The sequence below is a fragment of the Nipponia nippon genome, unplaced genomic scaffold, assembly GCF_047370975.1.
Source record: "Nipponia nippon isolate SJK-2023a ecotype South Korea unplaced genomic scaffold, ASM4737097v1 scaffold_68, whole genome shotgun sequence".
Classification (NCBI taxonomy): domain Eukaryota; kingdom Metazoa; phylum Chordata; class Aves; order Pelecaniformes; family Threskiornithidae; genus Nipponia; species Nipponia nippon.
The window spans coordinates 352,837-376,919 of NW_028262389.1; the positions used below are offsets into that span (position 1 = coordinate 352,837).

Consider the following 24,083-nt stretch of genomic DNA (forward strand, 5'->3'; position numbering starts at 1 on the left):
CATGGCACAGACCTGGCCCCTCTCTTCTGCACCTTCGGTGCCTTGCTTCCTTCACCATGATGCCTGACTCTGCACTGGCAGCACCCTGCTGGCTGCCCCCACCCTGCACACTCACACAGCTTAGGTCTACAATGGTGCTTTCCTCTCCTGGGCACTTCCCAGCCCAGCCCAGCCCCTCCTGACCTCTCCCCCCCTCCCCTGCCCTCTCCCCAGCCCAGCCCAGCAGCCCAGCCTCGGCTGGCCCCATGGCAGTGCCCACCACAGGGTGCTGCAGAGCTCTGGGCACTCACCGCACAGCCCCAGTCCCTCTGAAGGGCACAGCAACTGCTGGGGAGAAGAGAGGGGGGCTTCAGGCTCCGCATCAGCCCCAAGGCTGATGCTGGCCCCAAGGGCACAAGGAAACAGAGGTTAGGTGCTCTCTGGCTCTCCTGAATTCATATTGTACGTGACGCCCAACGTTGATTGAATTTTCCCCCTCCTCTGCTCCCACCAGCTCCAATCCCCAGGACGGCGCTTCTCAGGCAGCTCCTGCATCTCTCCACTCTCCCTGCCCTCTGCCTGCTTGGCTCCTACTGACTCCCATGGCAGAGTCCTTGTTTTGCATACCTCAGTTTAATCGTAGAATCATAGGATCGTTAAGGTGGGAAAGGACCCCACAGATCATCGAGTCCAACCTCTTAACCTCACTGCCTGGTCCACCTCTAAGCCATGTCCCTAAGCACCACATCCACATGTTTTTTGAATACTTCCAGGGACTGTGATTGTACCACTTCCCTGGGCAGTCTGTTCCAATGCCCACCCACTCTCTCTGGGAAGGTATTTTTCCTAATACCGCATCTAAATCTCCCCTGGCACAACTTGAGCCCATTTCCTCTTATCCTATGACTTGTTACTTGGGAGAAGAGACCGAGCCCCATCTCACTACAACCTCCTTTCAGGCAGTTGTAGAGAGCAATAAGGTCTCCCCTCAGCCTCCTCTTCTCCAAACTAAACAACCCCTACTCCCTCAGCTGCTCCTCGTAAGACTTGTGCTCTAGACACTGCAACAGCTTCAATAGCTTCATGTTTTGCTTTTGGGGGGGGGGGTTCAAATCTGAGGGCCTTTCACCTTCTGAGCCTCCATTCATTTCAACTCCAGGGCACGTGGTGAGTCCCCATCCTCTCCTCTCCTCACCCCTCCAAATTCATTTCCAGAGAGTCTGGTATATGCCATCAGTCCTATCATACGTGAAGAAACCTGAGGAGAGAATGGGAGCTCATGGACCATCTCCCCTGCGACTGGACACCAAGAAGAGAGCTTTTAAATCCAGAGCATTTGGTCCAGTGGAACCCAAGAGTACCATGAGCTTAACTCCCAAAACGCTGAGAAGACAAGGAGATCAGACTCTTCAAAAAAACACTTCCTTGGACATTTTCTTGGCAGCAGCTTTGGAGGAAGAGCCCAGCCTTCAGGCACTGGACCTGGCAGATTCTGTTTTATTGAAGAGCTGCTATTGTACATGCCACATAGCACACAGTGTTGTGCAACAGTCAGACACAATAAGATCAAGCCTCAAGACAAGTAGTATAAGCCCAGAAAATTATCTATAAGCAGGATTATTGCGAGAGAAGAAAACAGACTCCTGGCCTAAGAAAGACTCTGGGAAATGTGATGAGAAGGGAAGGCAGGTTATTCTCAATGAAACAGCGGCCATTGGGTCATTTTCCATAGGGCATCCTTGAGCTCCTGGTTCCTCATGCTGTAGATGAGGGGGTTCACTGCTGGAGGCACCACAGAGTACAGAACTGCCACCACTAAGTCAAGAACTGGGGAGGAGATGAAGGAGGACTTCAAGTAGGCAAACATGGCAGTGCTGACAAACAGGGAGACCACGGCCAGGTGAGGGAGGCACGTGGAAAAGGCTTTGTGCCGTCCCTGCTCAGAGGGGATCCTCAGCACGGCCCTGAGGATCTGCACATAGGACACCACAATGAATACAAAACACCCATATCCTAAACAGGCACTAACCACAAGGACCCCAACTTCCCCGAGGTAGGCACCTGAGCAGGAGAGCTTGAGGATCTGGGGGATTTCACAGAAGAACTGGTCCAGGACATTGCCTTGGCAGAGGGGTAGCAAAAATGTGTTGGCAGTGTGCAAGAGAGCATTAAGAAATCCAGTGCCCCAGGCAGCTGCTGCCATGTGGACACAAGCTCTGCTGCCCAGCAGGGTCCCGTAGTGCAGGGGTTTGCAGATGGCCACGCAGCGGTCGTAGGCCATGACAGTGAGAAGAAAATACTCTCCTCCAACGAAGAAGAGAAAGAAAAAGACCTGTGCAGCACATCCCAAGTAGGAGATGGCCCTGGTGTCCCACAGGGCATTGGCCATGGCTTTGGGGAGAGTGGTGGAGATGGAGCCCAGGTCAAGGAGGGAGAGGTTGAGGAGGAAGAAGTACATGGGGGTGTGGAGGCGGTGGTCGCAGGCTATGGCAGTGATGATGAGGCCGTTGCCCAGGAGGGCAGCCAGGTAGATGGCCAGGAAGAGGCAGAAGTGCAAGAGCTGCATCTCCTATGTGTCTGCGAATGCCAGGAGGAGGAACTCGTTCGTGGAGCTGCTATTGGACATCTGCTGCTTCTGGGCATGGAAACTGCCAAGGGAGAGAAAAGAGGAAAATTCAGAGAAGCTTCTCTGAGCCAAATTTCATTCATTCATTGTGCAATACCTAAGGGTGTTTTTCTTTCCTGGGGGGCTGTTACAGAGCTCCCAGTCTTCAGCTCTGGTTTGTGCTGGCTGAGTGTGCTGTGCAGAGCCGTGCCCTCTCCCCGGGGGCTCCGGAAGGGTCAGCCCTGCTTTACAGCAATGACCCACGGAGGCAGCAACAGCCCCGGGTGTTTGGAGGGAGGCTTCCTGGGGAGGAGTTCCCTGTGCTGCACTAGAGCGGAGGGCAAAAAGCCCAGAAGGACGCTTTCTTCCCCAGAGGAAGGTGGGAGATGAGGTGCAGCAAATATGTTGCGTTATACTGTGTTTTAGTATTCAGACACCCCCATCCCACTTGGGAAATGGCCTTGGAAGGGCTGAAATTCCCCCGTTGCCCCGTTGCTCTCAGTGCAAACCTCTGTTAGTACTCCCATGCAGGAGGGCTGCTCTGTCCATCAGCCTGGTGCCCAGCTGCTCTGGGCTTGCACCGCTCTCAGCTGCAGGACGACTGCACCCAGACGTTGTTCTGGAAAAGACACTGGAGTGTCCTGGGAGCAGAGGGGTCCTGTTCCAGGTGCAGAGTTCAAAACACCTCTCCTTTCCAGCACAGCTCTGCGGAGTATGAGGAAGAGGACAGGGCAAGGATGCTGATTGGCATGGGCAGATCGGGTGCTCTCAGACATCTCCTAGGTCCTGCAGGAGAGCTGTGCCCTTCTGGAGGGATGCTCACAGCCCCGCAGGACTCCCTGTCCAGCATAATCAGGTGTCTTACGGTGCTGTCTGCTAAGGGAAGCAGTGCCTCATTGCCCAAGCACTGAGTGCAGTGTCTGGAGCCTGGAAAATGAAGAGAGGGCTTGGGCACCTTGGTCCCATGGAAACACCTCCAGGGCAGCGCCCTCCAGGTCAGGGCCAGAGCAGGCACTCCCCACCCCCACCCCTTGCCCCACACCACCACCGTTACTGCCAGGGACCCCACGAGCAGGAAGAAGAGCAGCACAAGCAGGGGCAGGAACAAAGAAGAACTCTGTGACTCTCCTCCTAAGGGAAGCAAGGAGAGGAGAGGCGGCCGGGCACTCAGGAAAGCCTTCTCCTTACCCAGCAGAGCACAGCACCTCCCAGTTAGCAAAAGCCCAGGGCAGTCGCTCTCAGCCCCTTTGCCCTGCAGAGGGAAGCAGCCACGTGTCAGGAGAGATGCCCCTCTGCTGTGCCAGAGCTCTGGCTGCAGAGGAGGCAACTCCTGCCCTGGACCACACAGCCTTGAGGGCAGAGGCTGTGCTGGGTGGGAGACGAGAGCAGGGGTCTTGCGCAGAGGCAGTTGTCTGCATTGGAGGGCATGACAGGGAGCTTCCCAAATTCTGCCTCCCATGCCATTTGGGGTTGGAGGTTCCTATACCTGTCTGCCCATGTCTCTGCTGCCTGGAGCTATCCCTGCCTGGAGCTGTTTCTCTGCCCTCCAGTTTTTCCCTGTCAGGGATCACCGACCCCATCACCCACTCCTGTCTGCTCAGCTCTGACCTGAAGAAACCTCCCAGTTCCAGGCACTCTCTAGAGGTACTCCCCGCTTGCAGGCAGTAAGGAGCAGGTCAGAGAAACCCTGCTGAGGCCAGCAAAGGTGATGCTGGTGCTCTCTGGAGGTAGAGGAGGGGATGGACGCAGTTGCCTTGGCTCCTACCAGACCTACTGATCTCTCAGGGTGGCAGCTCAGGACTCTCAGGCTCCCTCGCCAAAGGCAACAGCGCCTTTTCCCTTTGTCCTGAAACAGCAGGAAACTGGAAGCACAGCCTCAGGAAAGCTCTTTAGCTGTAAGGTATCCCCTGCCTTGCTCTTCCTCTGCAAGAGTGCCCTCTGAAATGCCCTGGGCAGCTCTGGCTGCACACCCTGCCTTCACCCCTTCCCCCTTGTCTAACATGAGCCCCTGGGCTGGGAGGCCTCCTGACAGACCCTGGAGGCTGGAGGCTATGAACGCTTTCGGAGACCCTTCCCGCAACGGCAGCTGCATTGCCCTGCACCAAGAGACTTCCCGTGTCAAGGGCTGGAAAGGTTTCTTCCCTTGCAGCTCTCCTCTCTCCTCCCACTCCAGCCTGCCTTTAATCTCGCTCTGCCCTACTCCTTTGCCCAGAGCCCTGCTGCGCTTGGCAGAGGAGTTGCTCCTTGGCAGAGCTGTCTCTCTGCACTGCTGCCTGCTTCCCAGGAGCTCCCTCCACCCCAGGAGCCTGTCTCAGCCCCGGAGGAGGGCACCTGCCCAAGACGTCACTTTCTCTGCCCCCCACCCCACTCGGCGCTCCCTCCAGGTGTCCCTGCGGCTCTCCAGGAACCTGGTTGCAGCAATGTCCTTTCTGCTCTCCCAGACACAGTTAGGTCTGAGAATCCCCCTGCCTTGGCCCATCATGAGGCAGGACACCTGGAGACTGCCAGGGAGGCATCTCCTTTAGCCATGCTGAGGGAAGACAATCAGCTGAGGCAATGGAGGCATCTCATGCTGGATTTGTAGTGCTGGGGCTGGAAGGGACCTCAGCTCCCTCCCAGGCCTGCCACAAACCCCCAGGAGGTGCGATTCCCCTTGCTTCGGTCATGGCGCCTGTTACAAATAGGCACCTGCACTCCTTTTCTGTGGTCTCACTGTCAGAGATGGAGACCAGGAGTTGACACACAAGCCCCTGGTGACATTTGAGGTGCCAGATGTAGTCCACGGTAGACGGAGCAGTACTGAGAGACTGGGAAACATCTGGGGGCATCATCCTGCGGCCTGGTGAGGATGCCAGCTGAAATGACGGCAGATGCCCACATTTAGGACATCGCCACCTCTCCCTACTCACGCTGTTCAGGGCCGCCCATAGAGGTGTTCAGCTGACCACATGGAGTTCTGTGCCCGAGGGAGAGTGATGTCACTCTCTTTCTCCCGTCTTTACCTGTATTGACGAGCTGTGCACTGGCTGTAACAAGAGTTGTCTCACACATCCCCACGGAGCCCGACCTAATGGAGGGCAGCTGCTCACTGAATGGCCAAATACAGGCCTGTAGGGCTCTGTGAGACGCCAAGGCTCTCCACCAAAACTGCCTGTGGCTGGTGGGGACAGCACAGGACCTGCAGGAAAGCCACGTCCCCTCAGAGTGGGTGTGTGACAGACACCCCAGGCGGCATCTCCGATTCCTTTGGTGCTTGTGTGCAAGTGACTGATCCCCACCCCTGCAGTGAGGCCAGCTCTGTCCCATCTCTCTCCGGTAGATGCAAGGCACTGCATGAATTGGAAGCACGTTGCACTGGGGTCTCCACCTGCGGGCCTACGTTCTCAACATCTTCTGGTTCTCCTCTCCCCCATCCTTTACTCACCCTCTTGATGAGACACTCTTCAAAGAGTCCAATGAATCTGGAGGTCAACAGGTTGGGTGAGCCCTTGTGGCTGAGGATCGGAGGAGAGGCCAGTTTGGGCAACATCGTGGCGGGAAATGAAGAACCTGCAATCAAGGGGAGGAGGTGGACAAGCTCTTACTTAAGCAACTCAAGGAAGTCTCCAGATCAGTGACCTGGGGCTCTTTCTGGGGGCTTTAATGACCCTGACATTCATTGGAGGGGGAAGACAGCACTGTGAAAACAGACCAATAGGTTTCTGGAGGATGTTGGAGCAATTTCTTAGGAAAGCCACCAGCTGGACCAACATAGACGATGCTCACCTGGCTCAGGTCCTTGCAAACCATGAAGAGCTGGTGAGGGACGTGAAAACCAGTGTCATCCTTGGCTGTAGTGACCATGAAATAGGGGGGTGCAACTCTTGAGCAGCCTGAGGAAGGAGAGGAGCAGAGTGCAGGTGTCAGACCTCAGAGGGGAAGACTTTGGCCTGTTCAGGGGGCTTTCAGTGGGGGATCCCATGGGCAGCAGTGAGGGGCAGCACAACTCAGTACAGATGGTCTTTAAAGCCAGAATTGCCCACAAAGAGCAGTGGTGAGTCAATAGCTGATGAGACCAGCTTGGGTGAAGTGGAAACTCCTGAGGAAGCTCCATAGTTAGTAGAAGCAGAGAGGAGAGGCAGATGCAGAGGCTCACTTGAGAGGGAGGAATTTAGAAATGGGCTTTAGGAAACCCACAGCTTCCCTAGAGATGACCCTTGCCGGGGAGTCCAAGGATAAAACTAAACTAAAACTGAACCAAATATTCTTCCTCATAGGTGGAGAAAGGGCGATGGGGCCATCATGCAGTCCCCCATACCTACGGAATGGGGAACGTTCCCAGCCCTTAGGAAAAACTCTTCCCTCTCTCTCTCATGACCTGCATAGTGTTTGTGCTTGAGAAAACCCTCATCATCATGCACGTGGTGGCAAACCAGCATCCACACACCCCCATGGGCTTCTTCTTGGGCCATTTGTCTTCCCTGGAGATCTTCTAGAGACCCACCACCCTGCCCCAGCTGATGGCCAGCTGCATGACTGGGGACAGCACCATCTCTGCTCATCACGGTGTTGGTATTGTTTCCTGCACCTTTTGCATGTACCGAGTGTTTACTACCCGTGATCACATCCTACGATCAGTACTGAGCTGTGTGCCACGCCCTGCTCTCTACAAGACTCATGAACCGGCAGGTCTGTCTCCAGAGGGCAGCTGCCCCTTTGCTAGGGGCATTTCTGGTGAGTGGTGAGTACATAGCTGACAAGACCAGCTTGGGTGAAGAGGGAGCTCATGAGGAAGCTCCATAGGTAGTAGAAGCAGAGAGGAGGTGGATGCAGAGACTCACTTCAGATGGAGGAATTTAGAAATAGCCATGGCTTTAGGAAACCCACAGCTTCCCTAGAGATGACCCTTGCAAGGGCGTCCAAGGTACCCATACTGCTTCAGTACAGTTCCTGCTTCAGTAACAGTTACAGAAGAAACACAGATGACGTGGGGCCACTCCTGAATTCAGTGAGAGCAGATGCAGAGGTCTGACATACTCCGCGTCCTCTTTGTCTCAGTCTTTCCCAGCAAGGTCTTCAAGGCCTTTGTACCTCCAGGCAGCACCCAAGGACAACCCTCATCATCATCTCTGAAAGGTCAAGGAGATCAGGGAACTCCCTGAAGACTGACAAATGGCAAATGATGCAAGCATCTATGAAAAAGTCCCAGCAGATGAGCTGGGGCACTAAAGGCTGCTTAGGCTCACTTTGGTTGAGGAGTGTGTCCCTTGGCATGTCTTCTTGGATCCCACGTTTGGGCAGTGCTTTCTGCATGGTGGAATAAGTTGACGGGTGAAGAAGTGATTGGCTGGTTGGGCTTGGAGGGACATGGTGAACTGCAAACTAAGCAAATAGAAAAGTAAAAGAAATATGAACAAAGGAAGCAAAAGATATGTCTTGTTGTACTTTGTGGATATTAAAATTCCTTAGGCCCTTCTCCTCCCTCTTGATTTCTTTCAAAATATTTGTCCTGTGGTGGGGCAGGAGGCCTGGTTTGGTTTGGTTTGGGTTTCTTGTCTCTTTTTTTTTAATGAAGAACAATTTGGGGAATTAGGGTGGATTGAGTTCCAGGAGCACAGATGCCTGGTGTCCCCCTCCTCCATCTGCAGTTTCCGTTGGAGGGTCCCCGTCTCCCACGGCCCCTTGCGGTCACTCCCAGTCCCGGGTGAGGGTATCAGGCCCACCAGGACCTCCTGAAGTGGCACTGGAGGCTTCTGGTCAGGAACCGAGCTCAGCCTGCAAAGATGAGGACGTGGGCTCTACATTTACATAGGACGGGCACATTTTCATCCGCTGAAATGTTTGAATACTTTTAATAGAGAGTGAATATTTATCCAGTGTTGCCATCATGGAACTTTCCAGGATGTGCACTGCTCTCAGGAGCAGAAACCTGCATCTTCCCAGCACTTGCTCTGTCCAGTATGGAGTCTATGGCATCTCACTGATCTTTTAGGTAGTTCCACATGTCCTGATTCAACTGACCATTTCTCAAGTCATCTTCTCAGCAGACTCTCTGCACATAGGCCTTTTCCAGTCTCCATCCATCCTCCCGGTACTCTCCATTCACTCAGAGCCCTCCCCAAGCGCTGTTGGAGCTTCAGGCACTTTAAAGCTTGCTGCTCCCATCACCTGGCTGTCAACTCCCTCATTGCCTTTCTCTCTGTCCTTCCCTATGAATCTCCCTGAAGATTTCCCACTCAAAAGTAGAGTAGTGGAATTTAGCGGAGGCAACTTGGACTTACTAGACAGCTGAGGAATGCATTTTATTCTCTACTGAACTACTTTTCCCCTTTTTTTACTTATTTTTGGTTTTGTTCTTGTTAATGAAGAGAAATGCTGGGTCTGTGTGCAGCCACTTCCCCAAGGAAAGCAGATGGGAATCGATGCGGAGACATTCAGCTCCAACCTGAGTGGGAAAAGCTTCGATGTTAACAGGAGTGATGCCTCAGGTGACTGGTGAGAGGAAAGGCAGATGGGCAAGGGGGATTGAAGAGTGTCTCTGGAGTGTCTGACAGAAAGGGTCTTGCTTTTCCTACGTATTCCTATTTCATCATGAGACAGCCTGGATCAATACGAGGTGGAGATTGTTGAGATTTTTTATTCTGTAAGCAGGAACATAAAGTAAACTGGAAAAAACTGGATTAAAATCTGCAAGATTCTGAGGGTGTCAGTGGGCCCCCGAGGGCCGTCACCGATGAAGCCATGAAGGGAAGCACGGGTGGAGGTACCCGTCCCTGGGGGCTGCCTTTAACTGGCGAGAGGTCAGCACCGGTTACAGGTGACCAAGGCAACATGCAGGTGGCTCTGCTGCCCCGTGAGCCCTTGATGTGTTTCATCAAGAAGGACGAGCAAGCTCTGATCCCTGGGCCCTGGGAAGGGAGATCCTTTTCCTCATGCGTTGCTCAGGGCTCTTCATGGAGCAGTGTGATGTGGGGGTGTGTGATGACGAGTGCAGGATGACCCTAGGACTGCCTGAGCTCTGCGGGGGGATGAGGAGGCCCCAAGTCCGTGGGGCTGTAAGGACATGGTGTCCCCTCGTGGCTCTTGGTGGCAGTGACAATATTGAGAGGTGAGAGGAGAGAGATCTTGGCTGTGTTGGGGAGGTCCCAGCCCCACCACAGGCTCTCCCATGCTGTCCCATACCTGCAGTAGTTCTCCTGCAGACTTTGGCCACTTCCCTGCTTCCCCACCTCACTTTCCAAATGTCTTTCTGTGCTCCCTGCCTTTTCCTTCTGTTGTGGTTTAGCCCCAGTTTGCAACCAAGCGCCACAAAGCTGCTTGCTCACCCTTTCCCCTGCCCCGGTGGGATGTGGGAGAGAATCTGAAGAGCAAAAGGAAGAAAACTCATGGGTTGAGAAAAGAGCAGTTTAATAATTGAAATAAAATCACCTAAAATAATAATAATAGTAGTAATAATAATATCATCATTATCAACAACAATAATAACAGTAATAATAATGATAATGATAATAAATTGTAATGAAAAGGAAAACAACAAAAGAGAGGGAGAGGAAGAAAACCTAGGAAAAACAAGTGATGCAACCGCTTACCACCTGCCGACCAACGCCCAGCCAGTCTCCGATCACTACCCCCCAGCCAGCTCCCCCCAGCTTATACACTAAGCATGATGTCCTATGGCATGGAATAGCCCTTTGGCCGGTTTGGATCAGCCCCCTTGGCTGTGCCCCCTCCCAGCTTCTTGTGCACCTGGCAGAGCATGGGAAGCTGAAAAGTCCTTGACTGGTGTAAGCACCACGTTGGAACAACTAAAATATCAGGGTGCTATCAACATTAGTCTCAGACCAAAGCCAAAACACAGCACTCTACCAGCTACCAGGAAGAAAATTAACTCTATCCCAGCCGAAACCAGACATGCAGTCGGAAGGGGTTCTGCAAGCAGCAGTGACATTGCCCTCGAGAAGAAGGCCTTCTTTCACCTTTCACAAGGCACAGAGCACGTCTAGGGAACATGAATGCACTTGGTGGCACACACACTTCCAAGTTTCATCTCTCTGAACTTCCTTCACAATGTAACACAAAGCAACTAACAAAGAAACCAGTGTTCTTCCTTGTAGGGGTCCTACAAGGAGAGAGGGAACAAAAACACCTAAAAGCTTCTGTGGAGAAAGGGCAATGAGAAAATCAGACATCATTGATGGAGCTTCCCTTCCTGCAAATGGGGAATGTCCCCAACTCTTAGACAAATCTCTTCCTCCTCTCTCTCTCTCAGGACCTGCCCCAGGATTGTGGTTGGGAACACCCTCATCATTATGCTGGGGGTGCAACACTTGAACACTTGCTACAGCTCCTCCACCACGCCCCAGCTGCTGGCCATCTCCCTGACTGAGGACAGCACCATCTCTGCTCTCAGCAGGGTTAGTACTATTTGCTGCACCTTTTGCAGGTACTGAATTTTTCCTGCTGGTGGCCACTTCCTATGATCAGTACTGGGCTGTATGCCACCCACTTCTCTCTTCACAAGACTCATGAACTGGCAGGTCTGTCTCAAGTAGGCAGCTACACCTTTACTAGGGCGATTTGTGTCATCTACAGTAATCCCTTCATTCTTGTCCCAGACACACTTCTGTGTCCCCAGTGGCATGGACCACCTCTTCTGCGATTTCACTGGAGCTCTCTTGCAGTGACACTGACTTCATTCTCTCTGCTTTCATAACCTGCTTTTTAGAGCCAGTCCTCCCCTTCTTGTTCACGCTGGTATCCTGGGTGTGCATCAGAGCTTCCGCCCTGGGGTGGCTCTCCCATCTCCCAGCGTGGGCAGGCAGAAGGGCTCCTCCATCTGCTCTTCTCCCCTATCTAGTGTCACTGTTTTCTGCAGCACCTTCATTCTTGTCTGCGTGTGCCCAGAACAACCCTCCTGAGATATAGTTTGACAAAGCCCTTTTTCTACACCATCCTCAGGTGCCCTCATCTACAGCCTGAGGACCAGAAAGCTTGGGGGCAGGGGAGCACTGGCAAAAATGCTCAGGAAAGCTGTGAGCAGCACAGAGAGCCCATGGAAGTTTTGTGCCTGCAAGAAGAAATCACTTCTGGGTCTCTTCTGAACAGACTCTGAAGAGCTGGACAGGAGTGTGCTGCATGCAAGGCACTCTTCTGGAAGTGTGGGATAGAGAGAAGGTTTTTGGTGTGGGAAGGAGTAAAGAGGTGTTGGTGGAGCTGGCCAGTGTCAACAGGAGAACTCTCTCAAACATCTCGGAAATGCCAGAGCCATCAGGGAGGTTCCAAGGTCCTTGGAAAAAGAAAATATCGAACCCACCTTCAGGAAGGGCAAGAAGGAGGTCTGGGAGAATCACAGGCTGGTCAGCTTCACCTCAGTCCCTGGGAAGGTGATGGGGCAAGTCCTCCTGCAGCCATCTCCAGGTATTGAAGGCAAAGAAAAACATTGCTGAACCTATATGGGCGGGGAAATTAGGTGATGTTGTGTCCCTGGACTTTAACAAGGCCTCAGACGTGGTCTCCCATGATCTTCTTATAGCCAGATTGGTCGCACCTGGACTGAAGAAGTAGATGATGATGCGCGTGGTGGTTATGCTGGATGAACAGGCCCACATGACATCAGTGGTACGGAGTCCTCCTGGCAGCCCGTCACTTTTGGCATTCCTCTGTGACCAGCACTTGGGCCAACACCGCTGAACATCTTTATTATCTCCCTGTATGGTGGGATGGAGCGCACCTTCAGCTCCTTTATAGAAGATGGCAAGCTGAGGGGAGCCTTTGAGATATCTCCCGTCTTGAGCAGGAGAGTCAGACAAGACAATGTTCAGGTCTCTTCCAACATGAGTTATTCAGTCATTCAAAGAGACTTTCCCTTGCAGAGCTCATTGAAGACAGAATAGGCAGAGGAAGGAGAAAAGACAGAGGGGCAGAATTAGAGAGACAAGATATCCCAATATAAATATGGTTCTTCTGAGCAATGTTTCTCCATTTGAACTATCAATGCAGGACCCGGCACTTAGCCTTGTTGAACCTCATACAGTTGGCCCCAGCCCATCGATCCAGCCTGTCCAGGTCCCTCTGCAAGGCCTTTCTACCGTCCAGGAGATCGACACTTCCACCCAACTTGGTGTCATCTGAAAACTTACTGAGGGTGCACTCGATCCCCTCATCCAGATCATTAGTGAAGATATTGAACAGGACCGGCCCCAGTACTGAGCCCTGGGGAACACCACTCGTGACCGGACGCCAACTGGATTTGACTCCATTCACCACCACTCTCTGGGCTCGGCCGTCCAGCCAGTTTTTAACCCAGTGTAGAGTGCACCCATCCAAGTCGTGTGCAGCCAGCTTCTCCAGGAGAATGCTGTGGGAGACTGTGTCAAAGGCCTTACTAAAGTCCAAGTAAACAACATGCACAGCCTTCCCCTCATCCACTAAGCGGGTCACCTTGTCATAGAAGGAGACTAGGTTAGTGAAACAGGATCTCCCCTTGATAAACCCATGCTGGCTGGGTCTGATCCCTCGGTTGTCCCGCACTTGCTGCATCATGGCACTCAAGATGATCTGCTCCATGACCTTCCCCGGCACCGAGGTCAGGCTGACAGGCCTGTAGTTCCCTGGATCCTCCTTCCAACCCTTCTTGTAGAGGGGTGCCACGTTTGCTAGTTTCCAGTCATCCGGGACCTCCCCGGTTGACCAGGACTGCTGATAAATAATGGAGAGTAGCTTCTTGAAGATGAAAGATTTGGGGAGGTCAGGGGTAGCTGGGACTGGAAGATGGGAGATTTGGGGGAGGGAAGAGGGGCTTGGCCAAAAGAAATGAAAGATTTTGAAGAGGTAAGATGAGTTCAGGTAGTTTTGATGCCTCTGCAACACTGACTGTGAAAACATTCATGTTAGGCCTTTACCCTATTTCTAACCAGCAACCTTAAGTCCTAACCCTGCCCCTAAATGCTACCCCTCATCCTGCAAGGAATCCACTGCTCTAATCCCTCACCTCAAAGTTTACCTCTAAACCAAAGTCCAAACACAGAACCCCTTACCCCTACTCTTACCCTATTGATCGCCCTAATCCCTTGCCCATACCTCTAGCATTAAAATGTTGGCCTTAACCCTAGCCCTCACCCCAGGCCCAAACAAAACCCTGATCCACAAAGGTAGCCCCTACCCTAAACACCAACCAGACACGCTCAGCAGAACACCAAACCTACCCCATAAACCTTTGCCTAATCCCTAACCATGCAAGGTGAGCTGTAGTCCCTAAACCCTAACCTCAACACCTAAGCTCCAAAGCCGTTATTTCCCGTGCTCTAATCCCCTCACCTTCAACCCTTTCCTAACCCTAACTTAAGCAGTTTGGCCCCTTGGGGCAGGAGGAGAATCGTGAGGTCCCAGAACAGTTGCATGGCACTGGAAGAGGAATGTGAGGTGACCTGTATCTGATCAGCTCATAGGCCACAAGGAGGAGATGGGTGGGAATGCTATGGTGAGGTCAGCTGTGCCTCAGGATCTCCTGGGCCAGCAGGAGGCACAAGGCCTTGAAGGTGGCTGTGAGGTCACTTCTGTCTCTGGAGTTGATAGGCCAGTAGCAGGAACATGGCTGGGAAAGGGACTGTGAGGTCACCTCTTTCTGAAGTAGCTGATAGGCCAGCCCTTGACTCATGGCTGGGGTACGTGCTTTTAGGCTCACATCTGCCAGTGTCTCTGACAGACCAGCAGAAGGCACGGGGTTGGCAAGTCGATTGTGGGAATCCCTAAGTGCCTGGTAGGCCCATGCAGGAAGAGGGCTTGGATAGGGGCTGTCATGTCCTTTCCACCTGAGTACCCGATGGGACAGCAGTGCGCACATGATTTGGTTGTGTCTACTGCACAAGCTGAAAGGCCAGCAGCAGGCACGTGGCTTGGACGATCACGGTGAGGTTACTTCTGTCCAGTCAGCTGGTGCAGCAAGTCTTGCAGATCCCGTCTGTAGAAGGGTTATCCCATTTTGCTTCTGTCATCACTTTCAGAGTTTTCTTAGAAGAAAAAAATTCAAGTCATCCTTTCAGTAGAAAGCACCAAAAGAGGGGGTTCACATGTGAATTCCTTGTTGCAGTGTCAGATAAAAGGAAGGACAAGCAGGTGGCCTAATCACCAGTACCAGGTGGGAGCTTCCTGCAGACTTGTCATTACAATCAAGTTTATCCTGCAACCCAGCAATATGCTCAGCACAACACGGCCTGAAGGCCAAGCTGTACGCGGAGCACAGCACAGGCCTGGGTCTCCTCAGATTTACAATTACATGGATGACTAACTAACTCCTTGATGTACAATGGTCTTCTGGTCAGGATCCCTGAACTGCCTGAGGAAGGTCAGGAAGAGGACGAGGTGTCCTCTAGGCAGCTGGGGGAAGGGGCACAAATTTTAGGCCCCGGTAATCAATGGGGACTTTGAAGACCATGGACCTCTGCTAGAAGGCCTTGTTTAGAGGGAAGGTGGAAGGTGATCCCTGATGTGACATGGGGGGATGCTCTCATGGACTTGTTTTTCACAAGAAGACAAGGCAGGACTGGTGGAAGATGTGAAGGGTGTGAGTGAGTGGTAGGGTAGAAACGCCAGAGAGAAGTCAGCAAGAGGAAGGATCACCTCCACCAACTCTTTGGCAGTGGTCTTCCTAATGCAGCCCAGGATGCCACTGTCTGCCTTTGCTGCAAAGGTGCAAAGCCAGGAGAAGAGAAGAGAAAGCTTTGGGGAGACCTAATAACAGCCTTCCCACATCTTCTTGGGTACCAGCAAGAAAATGGAGCCAGGCTCTTCACTGTTGTGCATGATGGGAGGATGAGGGCCACTGGGCATCGGCTGAAACAAGGGAGAAAAATCCTTCTCCCCATCAAGACACTCAAGCACTGAAGCAGATTGCCCAGAGAGCTTGTGTCATCTCCATCCTTGCAGCTTTTCAAGCCCAAAATGAATAAATTCCTGAGCAACCTGCTCTGAGCCTATCGCTGACCCTGCTGAGAGCAGGAGGTTGGCCTAGAGATCTCTTGAGGTCCCTTCCAGCGTGAATGATTCTGTGCTTCCATCCACAACAGATCTTTCCTTTATGATGGGAGGGAAAGCACTCGGGTTCCCAGTGACCACTGAAGTCAGAGAGAAAGAGGCTTGGTCAGATGATCTGTGGCTTTCTTGTCCCACGCCAGGCATTGTTGCCCAGATGCAGGGTTGCTTGGCAGCTACCCCTCCAAGACCCTCATTGCTTCCTTTGCTTCAACTTTTCTTTCCTTTTTCCCTCTTTGCCCACTCACAATTTCTTCCCCTTCACCATCCCAGTACCCTCCCATGTAAACAGCACATCTCTGTATTCCCTTTCCTCCCTGGCCCTGCTTTGGCTTCCTGTGTACCCTCGTTTGGTGATTCTGAGCTTGTCATCATGGGAATTCCTGCCTTGGTCAGCAATTCCATTAAACCAGTACCTCCTTCTATTAGCTGTAGTGTCCTGCAATTCCTCATGCTGTTTTCTTGTCAGAGGCACCACTAAGCTGGTGGGCCATCTGTACGTACACATTAACAGCTGTGCCAACAGAGCTTCACTCCAGAGGCACCTTGAGAAACACTGGGATCTGGCAACAGAAACCTCAGGAAGTTTTACAAGGAGAAGTTGCCAGGGCTTTTTTGGGGTAGAATAAGCCCAAACATGAGGGCTGGCTGGGACCTGAACAGCTCCAGAGTGACCCTGAGAAGAAGGGCGTGGGCACTAAGAGGAACGCCATAGGAGCCAGTGGTACCTGCTCACCATGAAGAAAGCCAGCTGCATAGAGGGCTGCCTTGGTTGGAGCATGGGCACCCAGAGAAGGGAGTTATCATCGCCCTTGTCTCAGCACTGGTGTGGCCACATCTGGACTAGTGTGTCTGGGTGTGGGGCTCCCCGGTCTGGAGGAATGGGAAGGAACTGGAGGGGTTCTAGAGGAGATGTGGCAGGATGGGGTTTGGGGCCTGTGTGGAGAGGCTGAGGGACCTGGGCTTCTTTCGCCTGGTGAAGTGGAGGCTCAGGGCATATAGTAGTAGAGTGCAACTGCTTGAAGGGTGTTTTCAGAGATAATAGAGCTTTGTTTAGTAGTGGGAAGAGAAGGAATCCTCCACAAAGAGCAGCTTGGAAGGTTCAGCGTGGATGTGAGAAAAAAGAAATGTCACTCAAAGTGTAGCCTTATGGTGCAAGAGGTGACCCAGAGGGAGTCTGGATCAGCCCATGGCTTTGTGTTTCAAGGAATGGCCTGTGAGAGTAAAGAGCCATCAGCGAAGGTATAGAAATGCTGGGGTGAGAGGTAGGTGGGAAAGCAAGAAGGATGTCAGCAGCCTGAAGGGAAAGAGGTGCAGGCATGGGTCAGTGTAGGACCATGTAGTAGAGATGGCCAAGGGCTCTAGTGTGGCTGAGAGGACCAACAGGACTGGGGTCTTTGTTGTCTTGCCTACAGCAGTCGCCTCTGCCACCAAGGCTGGTGAGATGGAACTTTAATTTGAGGGTCTCAGGATCTGCCTTCCCAGGGCCTGGGGGTCAGGGTTTGGCCTTTCTGCTTCATGAAACAAAGCAAAGCGTTGGCTCAGCGTTACAGGCACCTGCACAGAGCCTTTGCCTACCTGCAATCATGGCCTCCAATTACCTGCTCTAACAAGTCCCTGGGGAGGCTTTGTCAGTAATGGTCCTCAGTGGGGCCCATTAATACTTCAAGGTACTTTGGGTTTAGCTTCTGACTTGGACTTCTTGAGCAGTTTGTTCAGTCTTCTCTCAGTATCTGAGGTTCATGGAATGAGCCCCAAATGCCCTAACGAGCTCTTTATCTTTCTGTAATTTTCTTCAAGTCTTCAAGACTTGTACTGCTAATTGGAGCTGTTTCATAGTGTAGTTAAGGAGGAAGATTTCAAAGTGCACCTAATACAAATTATTTTCTATTTTAAAAGGAATACTTTAATACTTTTTAGTTTAGAGAAGAGGTTATAGCAGCATTCTCCAGATGATAATGATCCAGAGTGTCCACTCGGGAGGTCTGGACAGGTAGGAGAATGAGTCCCTTGAGGTCTGACACTGTATGGACAGCCTTGCTCCTTCCCTCCCAAAGTTCGACATTTCTGACATTGGCCCCCTGGGACTTGCATCGCTGTTCCTTACATCAGACTTCTGCCCTGAAGTCAGCAGCTGGATGCTACAGCTCCATTGCACCATGTCCCACCTGCTCTCCTTCGAGAACTGGCTGCCCACAGGCACAGAAGAACTTTTCCTATTTGCAAGCAAAGGAAAGTAAAGAATGATCTGGTTTCATAAACAATAAAACACACTCTCTAATCATATGCTCAGTACAAGCTGTCTCTAATGAGGCTGCCTTTCTACAAGGGATAATCTTATGAGCAATATTTTCTCTAGGTAGATACAAAAAGATAGACATAAACACAGTTAAAGTGTTGGCTGAGGAGACAATTAGACTGTTGAAAGAGAAGTAAGCTTTTACTCCCTGAAGCTCAAAGCAGCTGCAGAGGTGAGAGGTATCTGAATGAACAAAGATTAAGGGGAGGAGAAAACTGGAGAAAAATGGGAAGGGCCTTTGCCCAGGCAGTCTGCATCTGCAAAGGTGACTTCAGTCATTGTATCCTGACAGGTGCAAATATATGAAAGATTAGAGAAATTAACCATGGGGTATACCAGGCAGAAGAGTGGTAACGGAGTTACAGGGGAAGATTGGTATTTCTTTGGATTATCCCTTTTGATAGGTCGTGGGATTGGCAGAGGGCTCATGTAAGAAAAAGCAAGCCAATGTTGCACCCATCTTTGCAAAAGGCCAAAAGTGCAACCCAGGGAACCCCAGCCTGCACCAGCTCACATCGGTGAGGAGTGTGCCAGCAGTTGGAGTCCTCTTGGGTGACATTTGTGGGCACCTCAAAGAGAGTAACTGTCAACACGGACTTCCCAAGGGTAAATCATGCCTTGCCAAACTGACAGCCTGCGGTTGAGCATGAGGAGATGAAAAGTGGATATCATTTGCCTCAGCTTCAGCAGAACTCTTGGCATGGTCTCCCTCAATATTCTTCTACCCAAGTTAGGCCATAACAGTCTGGATGGACAGACAAAGAGATGGGCAAAACACCAGTTGGATGCGGAGGCTGAGAGCGCAGTGGTGAAGGGGTCACACCCTACCTGGAGGCCAGTGGGACGTACTGGGGCATTGTGGAGCAGCACAGGGGACTCTCCTGAGCCCTGTGCAGTTTAACACTGGACCCATGACCCAGAGGAGGCACCTCCCACCACATTTGTCGATGACACTAAATTGGGAAGCCATTCCTGTGCCTTGGGATTCCATTCAGGGGAAACCTGTGTCGCCAATGACTGGAATGCACCTCCCTCAAAAGAGAGAAGCAGCAACATGTTTTATTGAGGCAAAATAATAATTTGGCAGAGTTCAGTGAATACAACGGAATTTAGCAAAGTTTAACAGGGGTTTGCCAAGGTTCAATAAGTTTGATGGGAAGGTTCACTCTATTCATTTCTACATGGAAGAATCATACAAAAGAAAAGTGAGTTGCAGGGAGAGCTCAAAGAAGGCTCACTTGGGCTGTCATATCTATGGGATAAAGTGATTGGCTTGTAGTCAGATTACATGCCCTAGAGAAGGTGTGCAGGAGACTCCTTGTACCCACAACTTTCTCTGTTCCTCGATAAATGAGTCTTGGAAAAGCCACCCATTGTTATCCGTGTGTTAATCGCACGACTGGTGTTCCAAGCTCATGTGCATCAATGCTCGCTGTCACTCTGCTCCTTTGTGGGTTTTCAGAGAGCAGATTGAAGCTAGAGGAGTTCACGGCCTGGCTACGGCTCAGGCCTTTTCCTCCTCCGGAGCCTGCACCAAACGACCGCCAGTCTGGTCAAGGGGTCAAGTGCATCCGTCGCACTCCACCCCGTGACTACACTCAATCCACTTTATCGACTCATAGAGTGGTAGTACAGTTACCTCCTGCCTCTATGTTATAAATACGTGGTGTGTTATAGATCAGCTCTAAGAGTCCAATTATCTGAATTTAAAGTGTTCTAATTAATGTTGGTTATATACAGGTTACCGACAGAATGAGTTGATCGTATATATTTTACCTGCTGGATTGATGTAATTTGTTTCATTTTTTGCCAAACTGTGATCTACAGAATGATTATAAGCAATAAACACAATAAGGTTAAACCCAACAAAACTACAATTGGATGCAGCATCCAATTCAAAATTCCCGTTGCTGTTGGGGATCGTCCAAAAAGAGTTTCCCACCAGTGATGTTTTCCATCTTTCTTCACTCTTTCCAGGACATGGTGTATCTCCTCTGCATCGTGATGGACCGTAATTAGGGGATTTTTGCCTGTTGCTCCAAATTTGTTTTAGCAATTGACTCAGGTCATCATGTTGCAAGAGTTTTCTCACCAATGTGAGTCATTCCAATGGGGGTAGGCAGTAAAACTTGATATGAGGTATAGTTAGATAGTCGCAATTGGTGGGTTGTGACAGGAGCTGAATAGTTAAAGTCACATCCTATGATTTTGGCAAAATTACAGATATTTGAGTGATTGCATATATCTACAGTGGTATTGTCTATAAATACAGAATCACAAAGGGTTCTCATACAAACACATCCATTTCTGATGTATGCAAGTACAGGTCCAGGGGTTTCATCAGGAGGTATTGCAAAATGACAAAGATTTTGTTGAGTGTCAAGGCAAATGTCTCGGGCCTTAATGGTATTACTTTCACAAATAAATCCCTGTTGTTCCCATACAACACAAGCATCAACATCGACAGATTGCCCTTGGTTCCCATTTTGGTGGGCCCATACTCTATGTTCTAACGGACAGAGGAGGTTCAATTGTGATTTAATCCTAGCGCAGTGATTGGGTATATGGTGTGGACCAAAGCACTGCGTATTGCTAGAATAAAAGCTGTGGCTTTACTGTTGGTAGGTTTCTAGGTAAAATTGACTGGATGCCACCAGGATTGGAATTCCCTTTCAAATTGAGTCACATGATCCCAAATTACCTTTGGAATTTCAGTGGGCAAGGTGCCCTCTTCACCTTCTCTTGTAATTGCTGCTACAGTAGATTGCACCCACAACGGAGAAATGTGTACGGTGCAGAAGTGAGGGTCTCCACCCCGTTCGTTGGGCTTGTTGGCGTATCAGCCAAATTTGGTCCATGCTGACGATGATTGCTCCAGCGAGAAGGACAAGCAATCCTTCAATGGTTAACCCGATCTCCAGGGGAGGTGTGCTGGTGTCATGCCTGGTATCGTTTCTGGAAAGGGAAAACAGCACAAGTCTCGGTGGGGTTTTTCCGGACGGGTTACCACTTAGTGGCTCAATTTGTTTAACTGCTCAGCCTAAAGACAAAAGTCCCTTTTCCCACTCAGAATATCTCTGTTCTGGCTCTTTAAATGCAGTTGAGTTAAACATTAAAGGTCTTTGTGGCCTGCTTGGCCTGGTATGTGACAGATTGCAATAAGGACCATATGCTGCAAAACCCCATTGTGCAGGGTCGTGGCGGTGTACTGGTCTCAGTGCCTGATCTGTCTTTAATTCCTCTGTTAGAGTTTTGACTGCCTCTTCATGTTCTGGGTTCCATTTCCACGGTTTTCCCTTTCGTAAAAGTGAGTACAGTGGGTGAGCAATGCTAGAAAATGCAGGTACAGGTTTCCTCCAGTACTCTAAAGTACCCATAGGCTGGTGTAACTCTTTCCTGGAGTGGGGCATCAGCAATTGTTCTAGTTTACTTAAGGTGTCCGGTGGAATTGCACCCGTCACAAGCTGACAGGCAGAAGGCCGGTCCTGTCAGGAACTTCATGAAATAGAAGAAGGACAAAGGCCAAGCCTTGCATCTGGGATAGACGAACACCTTGCAGTGGCAGGGGAAGAGGATTGCCTGGCCGGAGAGCAGCTCTGTGGAAACAGCCCTGGTGGTGTTGGGGAACTGAAGGCAAAACATGATCTGGCAGTGATCTACATGAGCCAGTGTGACCTAGTAGCAAAGAAGGCCAGCAGTGTCCTGGAGTGTTTAAAGAGGAGCCTCGCCAAAAGAGCGAGGGAAGTGACTGTCTCCACCTGCTCGTCACTTGTCAGACGAGCTGTGCACTCCTGTGTCCCTTTCTGGGCCCCCAGTTCAAGTGTACTGGGTCTGGCTGGGATGGAGTTGACTTCACTCGTAGCAGCCCCTATGGCGCTGTTTTGCATTTGCGCCTAAACCAGTGTTGATGACACACCAGTGTTTTGGCTATTGCTAAGCAGTGCTTGCACAGCATCAAGGCCTTCTCTCTTTCCCACTCTGCTCCCTGCAAGCGAGTAGGCTGGGGGTGGACAAGAGGTTGGCAGGGGGGGGACAAGGGACACAGCTGACCCCAACTGACCAGAGGGATATTCCATACAATATGATGTCATGCTCAGAAATACAAGCTGGGGCAGAGGAAGAAGGAGGTGGAGGTTTCAGTCATTCAAAGTGACGGTTGCTGGGAGACTGGCTGAGCATCAGTCTGCTTGTGGGAGGTGGTAAGTGATTGCCTTTGCCTTGCCTGTTGGGTTTAGTTTATGTTTGTTCTCATCTTTTTTCTTTCACCTTTTACCCTATTTTTAGCTCAGCCCACAAGCTGCACACTGCCACCATGCAGCAGCATGGGTAGTGACCATACCAGCTGAGCAGTGCCCTGAGGAGAAGGGCCTGGGAACCATGCCGAAGCCATACGAGCCAGCGGGCCTCACATTTCGAAAGGCAAGTGGAGAAACTGGAGAGGGTCCAGAGAAGGTCTGCTGTGTTGGAGTGAGGGGCCTAAGCACAAGCTGTGAGGAGAGTCTGAGGGAACTGGGCCTCTCTAGCCTGCTGACGGAGGCATGGGGCAACCTAGTAAGAGCCTAAACCTACCTGGAGAGATGATGGAGCCAAGCTCTCCTCTGCAGTGGCTGATGGTATGAGAAAGGCAACAGCCACAAACTGCCTCTTGGCAGCTTTAGGCTGAGCCTTAGGAAAGATAACATGGACTAGGAGGAGTGTTGCTGTGATCTCCACCTTTGGAGCTCTCCTTTGCTCCACAAAGTCACAGCCAGCCTGGAGACTGGACTAGACACCCCCAGCAGTCTTTTTCTCACCAGCCCTTCCAGGAGCCTGTGCCTATCCACACATCATACAAGAAGAGATAAAGCTGGAGGCGAGGGTCTCTACATCATGTGCTCATATAGGACAGGTCAGGGGGGAAGGGAGCTCAGGTGGTCTGTAGTCCAATGCCCAGCTCCAAGCCGGGCCAGCTCTGAGGTCAGCCCAGGTTGCTCAGTAAATGTCCGCATCCAGAGAGAGAGTTTACACATGAAGCTGGCATCTAGGCCACCATTACAGAAATGGAGACGAGATCTTTGGCCAGCTCCCTGAACAGCTCCCATCAGTACACCATGCCGTCTGAGATTCCTGGGAACATCCACCTTCTTGTCCAGAGAAGTGGCTTCCTTAGGCAAGTGTCCTGGTATATCCCCAGACCTTGGGGTGCTTTAGGCTGGAAACAGAATTGAAAGCCTCTGACTTGGGTACTATCAACTTCATTGCTAAAGGAGAGGGAGATGGAGGGATCTCAGAGCTTCCAGGTTCCTGCTGAAGATTCAAAGCCTCCAAGAAAGGAGGTGAAGATAACACTTATGAACTAGCATAGCCTTTAGATCATTTCCTATAGGAAGGCTCTGCTTCCTCATTTCAAACATTGGAACCCAGAAATCTCACCTGCTTTTCATTTCTCTTCTCCCAAAATCTGACCAAATTGCAGGAGGAAAGGCAGCAGAAAGGCCCTTAGGCCTCTGTGAATCAGCTGGGGTCTGGCGCTTGGAGGGCTACGGTGCCATTCCATTGTACATCTCATAGAGAATCAAGCTGGGAAGTGAGTCTGCAAGTCTGAATCAGTAAGGTCCATGGACAGGTAAGGCTCTGTCTATGGCTGTATCTATGGCTGTGTCTGGAGACCCGTACACCTCCAGCATAGATCAAGCTGGGGCTGAAACTCAGGCCTGGATTCAACGGTCTCCTGGGTCCATGGACAAAGATGCAGGTGGAGGCTCCACGTGAGGCTGGTCAGGGCCATGAAGGCCTATGGCTGCTCTCAGGGCCCTCACATGGGATCTTACCTGCCAGTGCCCTCAATAGACCAAGTTATCACTCCATGATGTGTAGTGTTTGTGCTCTCTCCCTTCCCCCACTTTCCCTGGGGATCTGGGAGACAACCGTTTCTTGGGTCACTACAGCCAAAGCTGACACTGGTCTTCACATGCCTGACGAGCCCTTTCTCTTTTGGGAGTATCAGGTCCAGGTAAGCATCACACTGGGTGGTTCAGTTAGAAGCTGTCCAAATCACAAAAGCTGCCGTCTAACCTGTAACATGTCCCATAGAGACCCTCCATATATCTGAGCTGCCCTGACATCACACAAGGACTCCCCACTTCTTATCTCCCCTGTCAGTCTCTCCTCAAGACAATTGCATCTCCAGCAACCACAAAAGCCATGGGAGAT

The 24,083-nt window shown here is 51.2% G+C and overlaps 1 pseudogene; it reads right to left on the minus strand.

The window, feature by feature from the left end:
* Positions 1 to 1,675: 1,675 nt before the first annotated feature.
* LOC148051120 (olfactory receptor 14J1-like) lies at positions 1,676 to 2,605 on the minus strand (annotated as a pseudogene).
* Positions 2,606 to 24,083: the final 21,478 nt, after the last annotated feature.